General features: G+C 34.4%; 1 protein-coding gene across 1 annotated transcript in view; it reads left to right on the forward strand.

Annotated features, from left to right (window-relative positions):
* The window catches only part of SPAG16 (sperm associated antigen 16), a 964037-nt gene that overhangs the window by 862673 nt on the left and 89106 nt on the right, over window positions 1-12258 (forward strand). The gene's annotated exons all lie outside the window — the stretch shown is intronic.

Below are 12258 nucleotides of genomic sequence, written 5' to 3' on the forward strand. Positions count from 1 at the left end.
AGAGTTGTATGCATCTCTTCCAAATTCTACATTGACTGATGTTACATTGGTAACTTGATTTTTTTTTTAATTTTAATTTTTATTTTTTGCCATGGTGGGAGTATTTACACTTCAGAAATGAACAAACACTATAATTCAGGGCTCTTTTTCTTTTCCTTGTTTTGTTTTTGATATTGTTTTGCTTTTTAAGCTGGATGTTAAACATTTCTACCCGAAAACAGGAGGGTAAAACCAGGTGACTAAAGAATTACTTGAGACCTTAAGATAAATTTTCTTTAAATCCAAGAACTTGGATTCCTTCTAGAAATCAGAAGCCTATTTCTTCCAAAGGAGCACAACAACTGTTAAGGATCTTTATCCAAAAACTTGCATAAATAGGATACCCATATTTAAAGATAACCATTCACTTAGAAACCCAAAGTTACATCATTCTATTCATAAGCAGTTCATTTCAGCTTATGCACTCTGAAAAAGGAAGCAAGAAAGTAGAGGATTGTCTTTGAATAGAAACCATTTTGACAAATATATTTATATCCTTCAACCTCAAAGACAAAGTTTTCCTCTATTAGGATTCCTATAGTTAAGAGATTAGATCAGGTTGGTCTTTCTAGCTTTTGCTTTTCTCTAGTCTTCTGTTGCTCTGTCTTCATTATCAACTTCTAATAGAGGATGGGCAAAGATAGAATGAAAAGGCAAACCTCAAATCTTTGTCTTTTCTGCTTGTAAAGGGCTTCTAAAATGGTTTAGTAAGCAAAACTAGTCGAAGTATGTCTGTAATTATTGGAAATCCCAGCTGTTTATGATTCTTCCATGATCCCAGTTCCAATATGTAATATTGCCACCAAAGAGTAGCAATAGGAAGAGTAGGAGTTACTTCCTTGGATAACTATTAATGGTAATATTACCTGGGTCCTTCATTTTGAATACGTGATAATCTCCAATCTAGTGTTTTAATAATACTTACAGCATTGTCTTCATTTTTTTGATGTGCATGAATGAGTTACTTGCCAACAGAACATCTTTGATATTTCATGAGTGCCAGACCACAGTAACCAGAAGCTACAAGGAAGAACTAAGTGTCCATAAATCAGATGAAGCTATCTGATTGCTTCTGCATGAAGAGGGTTGGATTTAGTAAGGTACTACTTAGAGACTGGCTATATTCCTTATTAAGCAATTGCTTGAAGTTTGGGTTAGTAGCTAAGAGGTAACTGAGGTGACTCTTTTGGTAATAAAACGAAGGATGGCTGCTGTTCCTCCTATACTTCAGAACATCAAAAGGCCAAGTGAATTCCAAACAGTTGTTTGTACTACAAAGGCATATATTAATTCATTCATTCCTCAAATGTCTATTAGTCTATAATAAACCAAGCGCTGGATAAAAATGTAACAGTAAAGCAAAAATGACTATGATTAAATGTGTTTTAAGTACAGGACTTAGGTTGTATGTGCCCCTATTGAGTAAATCAAAACATGTTCTATTTTACCTCACTATTTAATTTCTCTTCAAGATGGTCAAGCCATTCTCATGAATGTCTGATAAACAATCTTTTGTAAGAGGCCATCTCAGGACTTGAATATCTCTATTTTAGCCAAACCATACTTCTCAATTTGTAGAATCAGTAAAACATGCTTATTGGGTTTTGCCTGCATCTAACAACATTCCCTGCAAAATAAATTTCTCCCATAAAAGTCTCAAATTTATGTTTCTTCCCTTTTAGGAAGTGACCTTTTCTATGTCACCACATTTTTTTTTTAACCACTGAGGTATAATTGACCTACAAAGAGATGTGTATATTTAATGTATACAACTTGATAAGTTTGGAGATAAGTATATATCTATAAAACCATAACCACAGTATATGCCATAAACCTATCCATTACTACTAAAAAGTTTTCTCCTGCCCTCATTTTTTTTTTGTGATAGCAATAGTTAATATAAGATGTCCTGCATTGGCAAATTTTAACTATAAAATGCAATATTGTGAACTATAGTCACTATGTTGTATAATATATCTCAAACTTATCTTGAATAACTGAAACTTTGTACTCTTTGACCTCCCTGTTTTCCCTTTTCCCAGACCCTGGAAACTACCATTCTACTCTCAGCTTCTATGACTTTGACTATCTTAGATTCCTCATATAAATGGCATCCTGTAGTATTTGTCCTTCTGTGTCTAGCTTATTTCAGTTAGCATAATATCCTCCAGTTTTCTCCATGTTGTCACAAATGGCGGGATTTCCTCCTTTAAGGCTGAATAATAGACCATTGTATGTACAGCCTACATTTTCCTTATCCATTTATCCACTGATGGTTTTATAGGTTGGTTTCATGTCTTAACTATTGTGCATAATGTTGCAATGAATGTGGGAGTGCAGATACCTTCTTGAGATCCCAATTTCACATTTGAATATACAGCCAGAAGTGGGACTGCTGAATCATGGTTCTCTTTTTAATTTTTTGAGGAACCTCTGTAGTATTTTCTGTAGTGACTATAGCAAATTATATTCCTACCAGTAGTGTATAAGGTTCCCTTTTCTCCACGTTCTGGCAAGCACTCACTTTTTTTTTTTTCCTTATATAATTGCCACCCTAACAACTATGTGGTGATATCTTATTATGATTTGGGATATGCATTTTCCTGATGATTAGAAATATTGAAGTCTTTAAAAAAAAAACTTTGTGACTGGCAGAATTCTAAGACAATATATAATGTATACATATATACATTTATTTATATATTTGACAATATATAAACTTGCCTTCTTTTCACTTGGAGTATGAACAGAACTTGTGATCATGATGGAATATCAGTCCCTTGACTGTTATGTCACATGGCAAAAAGAATTTTGTTTATGCAATTGAGTTTAATTCAGTGTCAACTGATAAGTAAACTAAATGATTATCTGAGTGTGCCGACCTAATCACATAAACCCTTCACATCTAGGTCTAAATGTTAGAGAAATCAGATTCAAAATAAACATGTTCTCCTGCTGGTCTTGAAGGAGCAACTCCAATGTTGTAGAGGAAACCACGTGGCAGGCAACAGTGGGCAATTTCTAGATACTAATAACAGCCCCTGGTTGCTGTCCTACAACCATATAAGACAGAATTCTGCCAGCAACTTGAATGAACTTGCAAGAAGATTCCAAGCCTCGGATGAGCCAGTGGAGATCAGTGTGTTGGCTGAGGCTACTATGTGGGACCATAAGCAAAGAATCCATCCATGCCATGTTGGACTTCTGACCAAAGGAAATTACGAAACAATATTATCTGAAGCTACTAAATTTGTAGTAGTTTCACAGTAATAGAAAACTAATACATTCTAATACAGAGGTGGGAAGGACTGGAGAAAGAAGAAGGCAAAAGAATAAGAAACCTAACTACTGACTCATGCGTCTTCCTCCCCACCACCCCCACCCCAGGCCAGGTCCCAGTTTCTTTCTTTGAGGAAAACCCCACATTTCTCATTCTTTTGCTCTAGTCTGACTCCCTACTTCCAGTGTATGGGAAGGGTACACATTTGTAGATCCTTTCTTCATACATTTCACACACCTTTTTACCTGCCCCAACATCATCCATTTTTGCACTAGTAGCCTTTAAAGTCTTAGTTAATACATAATTCCTAGAGGAGATGAATACTTTAAGTTATGAAATGTTAAATCTGAACTGTACAGCCATCAGTTTCCATATGTGCAGACTCATGCAACATTCTTAGAAAAATATGAATATTTGTTTGCCCTGCTATATTTTTTGCACTGCCCTAGAGCATGATGGGCAATAAAGGTATTGCGCATCTGCTATTGTTCCAGCATACCCGGTGTGTTGTCTGGTCCTTCCTCCTGTTCACTACAATGCACCGTCCCTCATTTGAAGCTTCCTCTATACTTGAGTCTTTGTTATCTGGCAACCAAATAAAATAAACCTACCCACTGAGTCACTTTTCTCAATATTAATGGTGAATAAAAGATCACTAGGCATAAGAAGAGAGCCAATAATATGAAAGGGAAATATCAAGGTAATAAATTTGTCCCTGAGATCATTGGAGTATAGAACTTTAAAAAATCCTAATTGATACCAAAAAAACTGCATTAGTTCCACTAAAAAGGAAAAATATAAAAAAAAAAAAAAACTTTTTTCAAATGGTTGAAAACTGTGATTGCTAAAATTTAAAAGTAGAAAGACTACACAATAAGTATTCCAGAAAGTTTTTTTAAAAATGATGGAAAAGAGACAACAAGGATTAATTTAAGAGGTTTAATATCCATTTAACAGCAGTCCTTGAAAGAACAAATTAAGTGGGGGAAAGGATAGCAAATTAGTGCTAGAAGAAGATTTCCCACAGTTGGAAGACCCAAGTCTTAGTTCAAAGTGCTCACTGAAAACTTAGCACAATGAGTGAAAAACAAACATCCAGAACTACAAGGAGTCTGCAGAGAAGGAAACTTGTATTACAATATTCTAAAATGCTTTTGAGGTTAAGAAGTCACCTACAAAGGAACGCAAATCAGATTAGAGTCTTCTAATCTACAACCCCAGATTGGGGGGAGGGGGAGGGTAAAGTGGTTTTCTGCAAATTCTGAGAGAAAATAATGTTCAATCTAGAATTCTATAGCCAAAGTATTAACCTGAAGGAATATCATGACAAAGATATCTTTAGACAAGGAAGAAAGTTTACCTTCAATGCATTTTTTTCCCTTTAGAACTTGCCTACATATGTACTTTAGCAAAAGAACTTCCTCTTAAGAAGAGGGAAAGCACAACAACCAGGAAACAACTGTTCATACCAGGATAGCAATGGAGGAATATTCTGGAAAAAGTCTTCAGACCTAGGGAACATGTTCCCAGGTCTAGGGGCTCTGAAAGGATGCTCTCCAGGTTAAAAAGTGAATTCAGCCATCAACTGTAGAGAACTAGAAGATATAAATAAAAATTCTGTTTTTTAATTAGGGATATAATAAAAATGATATAAAAAAGGAAAATTAGAAACTCTAGGAAAATTGCTCAAAAACCCATGATCTAAATATGATATAAACTAAAATGATTTTAAAGAATTGATAGTGTCTTTAAAAAATAATTCATTTGACCTTAATGCTACAGGTTGTAATATGCTAAAGAAAGAATTCAGTTTACCTGGCCTGTCTTTGAACAATATTTATACCTTCACAGCGTAGTTGTAACAACATAAATACTTCTTAATGTTAGCAACTTCTCATCCAACATGTGAAGAAAGCTGGGGGTACTATTTCAAGTCAGAGGACTGAATATAACCACTAACAACCCTGACAATGTAGGAGGTTAGCTGGCCAAAGATGGGACTTGGGAGATGATGGGAAATGGGGTTGAGGTCTGAAAAGGAATTGAAGGAGAGTACATTGTACAAAATGGCAAGTTAAACAATTGAGTTAAACAATTGAGAAGATGTTTTAAATATGTACATTGTACAAAATGGCAAGTTAAAAGATATCAAAAATGTCACATTACGAAAATTCAAAATCTAATGACTGCCATTTAAAAATTTCGAGGTATGCCAAATATTAGGGGAATGAGAAAGGAGTAAATGGTATGGTACGGGGAAAAGATCATCTTTTATTACAGAGGAATCTGTTGTACATGGATTAACGAGAGTTGCCATACTAATTGTAGAACTAAAAGCAGAAACAAAGATCTGGTATCTGTAGGAGAGGTGTCGGGAAACTTCTCATAATAGATTCTTCTATATTATTTGGTTTTTTACTACCATGAGTGGGTTTGATAAAGCATATTAAGTGTGACTGTATTGGGCCATTAGGAACTAACAAAAAAAGTTTGAAAGCCAAAGTATAAACTACATGGCAAGACACTACAAATACATGTTTGTACATATTTTTACAAAGAAGCTATGTTCGACAAAGTTTTTTTCCCCAGCTTTATTAAGCCATTAATGACATATATGTAAGCTTAAGTTATATGTGATGATTTGATATGTATATATATTACAAAATGATTACCACAATAAGGTTAATTCACACCTCCATCCCCTCACATATTTACCATTTTTTGTTGGTCTTGGTAATAACATTTAAGATCTACTTTCTTATCAACTTTCAAATTTTTAATACAGTACTATTAATTATGGTCTCCATGTTGTACATTATATCCCCAGAATTTATTCATCTTATAGCTGGAAGTTTGTACCCTCTAAGATTTCCCCAATTCCCCCACCTCTCCTGCCCAAAGCAATCACCATTTTACTCTCTTATTCTATTGCATTGGCCTTTTTAGATTCCCCATGTGAGAACATATATTTGTCTTTATCTGACTTACTTAGCATAATGTCCTCAAGTTCCATTCATATTGTCGTAAAAGGCAGGATTTCCTACTTTTTATGACTGAATAATATTCTATTGTATGTGTGCATGTGCATATATATATATACACACAATGGAGTATTATATATATCATGCCTTTTTTAAGCTTCCATTGACAGTTGAATAAGTTGTTTCCATGTCTTGGCTATTGCAAATAATGCTGCAATGAACATGAGGGTACAATTATCTCTGAGACAGTGATTCCATTTCCTTCAGACACATACTCAGCAGATCATATCATAGTTCTATTTTTAACTTTTTGAGGAACCTCCATACTGTTCTCTATAGCACCTGTGTCAATTTACATTTCCACAAACAGCACACAAGTGTTCCCTTTTCTACACAGCCTCGCCAATACTTGTCTCTTATCTTTTTGATAATAGCTATTATAACAGGTGTGAGGTGATACTGCATTAAGGTTTTGATTTGCATTTTCCTGGTAATTACTGATGTTGAGCATATATTCATATTTTTGTTGGCCATTTGGATATCTTTTTTGTTTGTTTTGGAAAATATGTTTAAGTCCCCTGCCTATTTTTTTTAATTGGATTGTTTGAGTGTTTTGGTTGGTTGTGGGTTTGTGTGTGTGTGTGTGTGTATGTGTGTGCTGTGTTTTTTTGCTATCGAGTTGTATTAACCCCTTGTCAGATAGGTGGTTTGCAAATTTTTTCTTCTATTCTGTAGGTTCCCTTTTCATTTTGCTGATCATTTCTTTTGTTGTGCAGAAGCTTTTTAGTTTGACATACTCCCATTTGTTAATTTTTATTTTTGTTGCCTACATTTTTAGTGTTATATCCAAAAAATCATTGCCAGGACAAATGTCAGGGAGCTCTTTCCTATGTTTTCTTTTAGTAGTTTTTTACAGTGCTGGGTCTTCCATTTAAGTAATCCAAATGAGTTAATTTTTATAAGTGGTGTAAGATAGCAGTCCAATTTCATTCTTTTGCATGTGAATATCCAATTTTCCTAACACCATTTATTGAGGAGACTATCGTTTCCCCATTGAGAATTCTTAGATATTTTTTCAAAAATCAGTTGACCATATATATATGAAGGTTTATTTCTGGACACTCTGTTCTGTTCTATGTGTCTGTTTTTACAACAGTACCACACTGTTTTTTGAAGACTTTAGCTTTGTAATAATGTTTGAAATCAGGAAGTGTGTTTTCTTTCTCAGGATTACTTTGGCTATTTGGGATCTTTTGATGTTCCATGTGAATTTTAGGATTTTTACCATTTATTTGGCATATGCCATTTGGAATTTTTTTTTTTTAAAGATTTTTTATTTATTTATTTGACAGAGAGACAGCCAGTGAGAGAGGGAAGACAAGCAGGGGGAGTGGGAGAGGAAGAAGCAGGCTCACAGCAGAGGAGCCTGATGCGGGGCTCGATCCCATAACGCCGGGATCACGCCCTGAGCCGAAGGCAGACGCTTAACCGCTGTGCCACCCAGGCGCCCCATGCCATTTGGAATTTTGATAGGGATTATACTGAATCTAGAGATGGCTTTGGATAATATGGACATCTTAACAATATTCTTCTTATCCGTAACATGTGATATCTATCCATTTATTCAGTTTCTTTCATCAATGTCTTATAATTTTCAGTGTACTGATGTTTAACTTGGTTAAATCTAATCCTAAATACTTGATTATTTTTTATGTTACTGTAAGTAGGATTTTTTTTCTTTGTCAGGTTCTTATGTGTATAGAAACATAACTGATTTTTGGTTTTAATATAAGTGTTACGTGTCAGTAATTGTGCCATTATTCCTAGAAGGCTATAGAGCTGACACACATTTAAACCAAGCAGATAAACTTAGATACAATGGGTTATTAAATTTAAAAAATAATTTCTACTCCAGGATGACTTCTAAATTAACTTCCAAATTTCAAATAAACCATCACGGAAATAACTAACTACCAAAATAGTATAATAATTTTACTAAGCATAATTAATAAAATTGACTGTTTGGCTTACAGAGCTTGAATAAGGGAGAATGAATGATGAGGTAGAAAGAAACCAGCGACAGTAATAAGGTGAGAGTATTCAGAATGCAGTTGTGTCTCAAATTCAACCGTATGCAAATGGATTGTGAAGAACAAATGGATTTTTTTTTCAAACTTACCTTAATAATAGTGGGTTTCCATTTCTACCATAGAACTTTTCTTTTTTCTTTACCCATATACTTTCAGTAAAAGCACATTTATCATCAAGTACCATTTATTGGAAATACTGTTCTATATTCAAGAGAGTATCAGTTTGTATTGAAAAAAGGAGATATGTGTAGATACTGTGCATTTGAATGACCTTCAAAACCTGACTTTCTTGTGTAGAGGAGATAACACTTAATAAAGTCAAAGCCTTCTCAATTGTTTAACTTTTAAAAATCATAATGTCATAGCTTTGAAGTATTTGAAATAAAAACTGGCTTTCCTAGACCTATGGAAACTTCAACTTGATTCTGCTTTTAAAGCTTTAAAAAAAATCGAAAGACTTAGTTTGGGTATAGAATTCCTTGCTTTTTTATAGATATGAATTGCTTAGAGAAATTATCATTTTTCCTACTGTAGTATGAACTTTTGACAGGTTCCTTTGAAAATCTACTTTATTCAATATGATTCTATGTCTTTCTTTAATATTCGCCAGAAGCAAAGCCAATATTTTTAAAGTTTAATGATTCTCTTATTTTTAATTAATAATGGAGATCAAGGTTGAACTTGAATTTTTTAACATAATCTTATCTAACGTGTCATGCAAATCACAATTCATGTATGGTTTGTAACATGGGAATTTAGGCTATTTCTCTATGCATGACTCTGTTCTTGCAGCTGGATTAGATACAAAGCTGGAACTACTGAAAATGTACTCACAGCTTCAGTTAAGACTATCCTTTGACATCATCCCTCTTGACAAAGAAGTAAATAAATGCAATCCTGAATCACTAGCTCCAAATGATCTTGCTTCTCCTCTGGTATAGTTTTTCCCCCTTTGTTCTAGTAACTGAGATATTAATTTATGCACATTTGACAAAGCTCTCCCCTTGAACCTCGGTTTAAGTAAATGAGTTCTTTTTTTAATTTCCAGTCATATATTTATTCATTGACTTATTTATCATTTTATTTACCTGCTTATTTTATTCTAGACACATGTCACTTTGTTAGACTATCATAAGGAACAGTAATCCTTACCTTTAGTAAACTTAAAGTCTCATGGGAGAGTAAAGTAGAAGGTCAGTAGTCTTATTTGACTATGAACTCAGTATCTCAGTTCTGCCTTCAGAACCCAGTCTTTCTAAGACTTCTAGGACTGGAGTCCTAGAAACCTCATCCTCTCATAGTTGGATTTCAACAGTTTTCTGACACACTTTGTTGAAGTTGACTTGCCATTTGCCTGTACTGTGGGCTATTATCTGCTATTGGTCTGTCTTGATTACAGGAGCAGACCCTTTAAATACTTCTGATTTCATGGATGTGATCATTCCCATGCTGTCTCAGTGACAACTAAACCAGTTTCCATTAGACTCTCCTCTCTCCCTTTGTCTCCTTTCCTACTGCTTTTGCCTAAACTCACTCTTTTTAATCTACTGCCTAGACAAAATTTTCTCCTAATCAGACTTCTTGTTTTGTTTCTTCCACTACAATGTCTATTCTGGCTGCAATATTTATTTATTATTTTGATGGCTCAAATTTTTATTTGATCCACACAATATTTTTGAGTTTTGAAATTTCAAAAAATCTATTCTGCTATATATTTTTAAATGTAATATAGCTTGCATGAAAAATGCACACATTCTAAGTGTAAAGTACTATGAATTACTATAAGGTGAACATAACTCTGAAACCACTACTCAGGTCTAAGAATAGAACATTATCAGCACCTCAAAAGCAACCTCCAACCCCTCTCCCGGTCACTTTCTGCTCCCTCATCCCCAGTGGTAACCATTATTTTGACCCCTCAGGATTTTAAAGTTCAGGGAGAACTGACAACTTCAAACTTCCCCAGATGCCAAGTTCCTTGACTAGGTCTGCTGTCCTTGGCCTCCTTACTGGGCTCTGATGAACTCTCCAATAGGTGACTCCTCTCCTGATGGAGGAATTAGCTTGAGCTCTTTTCCAAGATAACTCAATGATTACTTCAGACTCATCCACTCACCATGGCCCTCTGGTCCTCCTAAAATGCATACACTAGTTTGGCCTATTATTGAACTGCAAACAAATAGAAGCACATGGTGTGTCTTCTGTACCTTGCTGTGTGTGTGTGTGTGTGTATACTGCTAATATATATATTAATATATATATACTGCTAATATATATATGTACTATATATGTAATATATATGCAGTATATATATATATTAGCAGTAGTTTATTTAATGCACTATGAAGGATTCCATTGTATGAATATACCACAAATTATTTATCTATTGTATTGTTGACGAACATTTGAGTGATTTCCAGTGTAGCCTATTACAAAAAAAGCTGCTATGAGCATTCATGTATAAATTTTCAGTATACATGTCCATATACATGTCTGATGGGTTATGATTAACTGTGAAATATTTCATCATAGTGTATATATGTCCGACTTTAATAATTGATGCCAAATAATTATCCACAGTGGTTGTATGAAATATACTCCCAGTAGAAGGGTAAGAGAATTCCCATATTCTTTCAAATACATGGTCTTGTCAGTCTTTTAAATTTTAGCCATCCCAGTGGGTGTATAACATATTTCATTATGGTTTTAATTTTCATTTCTCTGACTAGTAAGGTTGAGCAATTTTTCAAATGTTTATTGACCATTATGATATCTTCTTTTATAAAGAGTATCAGGCTTAAGTCTCTTTATTTTTATTTTGGGTTTTATAATGGTTTTAAATTGTGGCCACAAGTTTTTGACACTCCTTTTAGCTGGAAGATGGAGTTTATATCCCCTCTTCTTGAATCTGTACAAGCTTGTGATTTCTTCAATAATAAAATAAATAATGCTATGTGATTTCTGAGGCTAGGTCATAAAAAGCCATTCATTTTCCACATCATTCACTGGAAAACTTGTTTTTGGAACCCTGTCCCACACAGAAGAATACCCAACTATTCTGAAACTATGGCCCTAAAGGGGCCATGTGTAAGCATTCCTATCAACAACTAAGTCCATTCTTTCAGCTATTTTCAACAAGACACTAGATGTGAATGAAGCTGTTCTGGATCCTCAAGACTACTTCATTCTCCATCTGAAGCCACTGAATGATACCACCAATACCAACTGAAACAAAAGAATAATCTAGCCACAGTCTGCCTAAATTCCTGTCTCATAAAATCATGGCGTGTAATAAAATGGATGTTATTTTAAGTCATTACATTTTAGGTTAGTTTTTCATAAACAACATTTTCCCCAAAAGTGGGATGCTGTCACAATAAAACCAAAGACATGTGGTATTTGTTTTAGAAATGGCCAGCAGCCTTGAGGCCATTGGTGAAGCCCTCAAGGAAAATGAGGAAACTTACTAGAGCTGGAAGAAAGGGAACCCTGGTTCTGTAGCCATGGAGCTTTGGCAATACTGTTACCTGTGATAACATGAAAAATGGGTAATAAACTGAATGATCAAGCTCAGAAGCCTTCTGGGCAGAGTGTTGATTATGCTGCCTGACCTCTTACCTCATGTAATAAAATGGGTGACGAGACAGATATAGATGAACAAACTAAAGAATAAACTGTTAATTTTTTAGTAAAGTTTGAAGGAAATGTAAAGGCCCTGAATAGTCTTTACATTCAGCAAAATATCCCTAAAATGAGAGTGTCAAAGCAAAGATCAAATGCTGGGGTTTGCCAATGAAACATTGCTTCAGGAAATCCAGTTTTGGCTAAGAATTTTTTTTGTTAAAATTTCAGAAAGATTTAAGCTAGT

Source organism: Ailuropoda melanoleuca, chromosome 2 (genome assembly GCF_002007445.2).
Source record: "Ailuropoda melanoleuca isolate Jingjing chromosome 2, ASM200744v2, whole genome shotgun sequence".
NCBI classification, from domain to species: Eukaryota; Metazoa; Chordata; class Mammalia; order Carnivora; family Ursidae; genus Ailuropoda; species Ailuropoda melanoleuca.